Source organism: Salvelinus sp. IW2-2015, linkage group LG3 (assembly GCF_002910315.2).
Source record: "Salvelinus sp. IW2-2015 linkage group LG3, ASM291031v2, whole genome shotgun sequence".
Classification (NCBI taxonomy): Eukaryota; Metazoa; Chordata; class Actinopteri; order Salmoniformes; family Salmonidae; genus Salvelinus; species Salvelinus sp. IW2-2015.
In genome coordinates, this window is record NC_036840.1 from 9,875,245 (window position 1) to 9,880,244 (window position 5,000).

A 5,000-nucleotide genomic window follows, 5' to 3' on the forward strand; every position below is an offset into this window, starting at 1 on the left:
AGAGCATTGAGACTGCAGATGGGACCAGGGTATAATTGCAATGTCCTACTGTGAGACGCCTAAGACAGCGCTACAGGGAGACAGGGAAGGACAGCTGATCGTCCACGTGTAACAACACGCTGCACAGGATCGGTACATCTGAACATACAACCTTCGTGACAGTTACAGGATGCAACAACAACTACCCGAGTTACACCAGAAAACGCACAATCCCTCCATCAGTGCTCAGACTGTCCGCAATAGGCTGAGAGAGGCTGGACTGAGAGCTTGTAGGCCTGTTCGTAAGGCCAGGTCCTCACCAGACATCACGGCCACGAATTGTCGCCTATGGGACAAACCCACCATCGCTGGACCGAGACAGGACTGGCAAAAAGTGCTTTCACTAGCCTGGACCGAGTCGCGGTTTTGTCTCCCGGGGGTGATTGGTAGATTTGCGATTATCGTCGAAGGAATGAGCGTTACACGAGGCCTGTACTCTGGAGCGGGATCAATTTGGACGTGAGGTGTCCGTCATGGTTGGCGGTGGCGGTGTGTCACAGCATCATCGGACTTAGCTTGTTGCGTTCAGGCAAGACTTCTCTCCTCCTGATGTGTTACCTTCCTGCAGGCTCATCCTGACATGACCCTCTCCAGCATGACAATGCCACCAGCCTACTGCTCGTTCTGTGCGGTGATTTCCTGCAAGACAGGAATGTCAGTGTTCTGACATGGCCAGAGAAGAGCCCGGATCTCAATCCCATTGAGCATCTGGGAACCTGTGGATGGTCGCGCCCCCCCCCGCCCCCCCCCTTCCCTTCCCTATCCTCTCCCTCCCTCCCTACCCTCACCCCCACCCCCCCCCTTCTCTAGCTTAGTCCCCCACAGAGACAAAATCAGAGTGAGCAAATGTCCCGGCGACTATGCAGGTTGCTCATTGTTCTTTACTCGAGAGTTGGCAGGTATGACGAGCGGAGGTAACAGCTTATCAGATTTTTTTCTTGTTATTCCATTCTGTTAAAGCTCAATGAGTTCTGTGGAATCTTGTTGTGTTTCCCTCATACGTTTGCTCAGTTTGCGTTGTTTGCTGAAATTGCTTGTTATCTGTTTCATTACACATTATTTAGCATGTGTTAAGTTTGCTGGAAAATAACGCGCTAGTTGACATTGTGAGGGAGGAATTTTCTTTTTTTCTGGCCTGTAGATTTAGTTTTCTAGTTGCATTCTCAACTAAGGTTATTGATAAACCAAACTATATCCACAGGTTTCAATATTTAGCAAGGTAAAAAACATTCCTGGTAACCCTTCATGTTCTGAGAAGGATGGTTGCTGTTTTCGAAAGCTGGCTTGTTTCTATTTATCTTGTCCCTGTCATTAGTGTTGTTACTTTACCCGATAGCAACTATTCATGTGCTAAACAGATGTTTGCATACGCTTCTGGTCAGGCGACCTTATGTACTTCCATCTATTCCAAGGACAGTCGTGGCCTATCGAGCAACACCCTAGATGGCTTCTGCATAGATTCTGTCAGACTTGGGCGCCTGACCATTAAATAACGGGTATGTTGCAGAAAAAGATCCAATGTTGCCAGTGACCACAAATACAAAGTCCATCTAGACCACCGTTCCCTTGAGTAACACAAAAACTATACGAGTACTCTCCTGACGCGGTCACCCCCGCCCGACACAGCCATTGATTTGTTATATATAGAGGATTCACTCTAGCTCTGACAGGGTAACTTCCACCCAAATACCGCCATTGGTTTAACCATAACGAGTGCTGTAGAGACAAGGCATGAAAGGGTGCTTCTGTATTGCCATCAATAAAAGGTAACATCAAATTTGACTACTCATTACCATAGGATCTGGTGCTTAAAAATATTACTTAAATAATATTATCAGAAGGGGATGTTTTTTTTTTTTTTGTTATTTTAGTTATATCTCTCATTTGCACGCTTTTTATTTAGTTTGTGTTATGGTTTCTTGTGTGCTCATTCAGGTTTTTGATTCGATTAGTTTTGTGTGGTTTTTTTGTGTGTCATGCTTGTCTTTTCCCCTTGCTTCTTCACCATAGACCCTCGATTGATTATTGCATCTCACACTGTTCCTCATTGGTGACACTATGACACTAAATTTTTGTAGATCTTAGTTTTCTGTATGCCTGCAAACATCCAGATATTCGGATATTAGGAGATCACTTAAAATCTTTAAAAATTTACAGGTACCTAATCCGCGATTGTAGTCTTTAGATATATTTGTTATATCAATGACTACCATTATTAATGTTGTCTAGTTGTCAGATGTGGCATGGTGACTCAGTTGGTATCATTTAATGTGTTGTCTTGAGCTTCATAGATGTAGGAATACCCCTCTCCTCTTCCTAGTCTCTCCCCCCTACTTATTTTTCTAACTCATTCTAGTTCGCAAAAAGAGCCTCGATGTTTTAACATTCTTACTAACTTTGGTACATTTCAACTGTGAATTTAATTTAGGACTAGTGGGATTATCAACGAGGCCTGTACTCTGGAGCGGGATCAATTTGGAGGTGGAGGGTCCGTCATGGTCTGGGGCGGTGTGTCACAGCATCATCGGACTGAGCTTGTTGCGTTACAGGCAAGACATCCTCCTCCCTCATGTGTTACCCTTCCTGCAGGCTCATCCTGACATGACCCTCCAGCATGACAATGCCACCAGCCATACTGCTCGTTCTGTGCGTGATTTCCTGCAAGACAGGAATGTCAGTGTTCTGACATGGCCAGAGAAGAGCCCGGATCTCAATCCCATTGAGCACGTCTGGGACCTGTTGGATGGTCCCCCCCCCCACAGAAATGTCCGGGAACTTGCAGGTGCCTTTGTTCAGGGACACATTATTCCATTTCTGTTAGTCACATGTCTGTGGAACTTGCTCAGTTTACGTCTCAGTTGTTGAATCTTGTTATGTTCATACACATATTTACGCATGTTAAGTTTGCTGAAAATAAACGCAGTTGACAGTGAGAGGACATTTCTTTTTTGGCTGAGTTTATTTAGTCAGTGCATTCAACTAAGGTAGATAAACAATATATCACAGTCATAGCAAGTAAAAACATTTCTGTAACCGTTACTGAGAAGGATGTTGCTGTTCGAGCTGGCTGTGTGTGTTTTTACCAGTAACATTAGTGCAAACAAAGTTTGCCAACCAGAATCATCGTGGAGCTGAACGCTCACCCCGACACAGCATTTGTTTATAGGCTAATTGGGGCATCCATACAAGTGTGTGTCAGCTGCCTGGCAACAGAGGAAAGAGAACTAAAAGAATGCAGTAAACGAGTGATGGTGTGACTCAGTGATGAGCTTTAATGAGGACCTCTTCTCATCTTCCCCTCTTTTCCTCTCCTGTGGGTATTTAATGTTTTACAGTGTCCCAGCTATTTCCCCTCTGTCTCTAACGTTGTGGAGAGTTGCATCTGAAATATACCCTCTGCCAAACAGCAGTGGAACATTCACTGAAATTCCACTGCGCAGAAAAGCTTTTCAGATTACCTGGAAGTACCATTCTCCAAGTGCAGCTGGCGCAAACCTGACCTCAAGCACACGGCAGGTCAGAGGTTATACCGTTTTCTCAAGCTTCTCAGAGCCCTGCTGGGCTGCATATACCCTGCTAATCTACCTCCTAGAGCCGAGGCAAGAGGTAAGGCAATGTTCTCAAGTCTGTCAAGTCTGACACACCCACACAATGAGTGATAGACAGAGAGCGAGAGAGCGAGAGAGAGCGAGAGCGAGCGAGAGCGAGAGCGAGAGCGAGAGAGAGAGAGAGAGCGAGAGAGAGAGAGAGAGAGAGAGAGAGAGAGAGAGCGTAAGCCCTGTGTATGAGCCTCTTATTAAAGCCTGCAAAGACTTGGCTCTAGTCACTCAGACAGAAAATCCAGTCTTATTCACATGGGGAGGTGCGGCTTCAGAGTTAAGCTATTACTATAGCTCATAGCTCCATTCTAAATCACTAGCTGACTGATGGAAAAGAGACCATTCATCCAAAATTATCCATTCATTAGAAACACACAGCCTCCACTTTTCTGCATGTTTGTGTGTTTACCGTTATAAAAGCTGTTCCACTCACCCTCTCCGCAGACTGTGCCGTCCCGAAGAAGATAGGGATAAACGCCAGCCAGATTATGCAGGTAGTGTACATGGTAAATCCAATTGGCTTGGCCTCGTTGAAGGTCTCCGGCACTCCCCTGGTCTTGATGGCGTAAACAGTGCATGTGACCATCAGCAGGATGGAGTAGCCCAAGGAGCAGATCAGGGACAGGTCGGAGATGTCGCACTTCAGCACGCCGCGAGCCGCCGCCGGGTCCTGGGTCCGCTGCTCGCCGTAGTCCACGAAGGTGTGCGGCGGGTCCACGGCGAACCACACAAACACCCCCAGGAGCTGCACCGAGATCAGGAGAAGGTGATGACCAGCTGGGAGGCGGGGGAGATGAACGGGGGCGCGACGGACGTCTTCCCCTGCTCGAAGTGCGATGGATCGGTTGGTCTTGGTGAGGAGGGCCGCGTAAGCTGAAGCAATCCCCAGACCCAGAAAGTACCTACCGGAAGAACGACACGCCCACTATCAGGTGCCGCGATCATCAGGAAGTGGATTGCAATACACAGAAAATGCCCGTCAAACAGCACTAGCATCATGTCACGGCCGGACGCCCTCTGAGACGATGGGTTTTCGTTTTGTAGCGGACGAAGGTGACGATAACGAAGGTGGTGGTGATGATGCCTAGCATTGAGATGAAGACGGGAATGACGGCCCAGGGCGAGTGCCACTCCAGCTTGATGATGGGGATGTTCTGGCAGCCCGTTCGGTTGGCGTCGGGGCGCTGTTCGTAGGGGCACAGTTCACAGCTGAACTCGCTGGCCTGGAAGTGATAGCCKTCGCAGCGCTCGCAGTGCCAGCAGCACGGCACGCCCTTCACGATCTTCTTCCTCTCACCCATCCGGCAGGGCACGCTGCACACAGACGCCGGGAGGGACGGGTCGCCTGCCCGCCACTGCATG

The 5,000-nt window shown here is 48.1% G+C and overlaps 1 pseudogene; it reads right to left on the reverse strand.

The window, feature by feature from the left end:
* LOC111956064 (metabotropic glutamate receptor 8-like) overlaps nt 1-5,000 on the reverse strand; it is a 190,284-nt pseudogene that overhangs the window by 49,349 nt on the left and 135,935 nt on the right.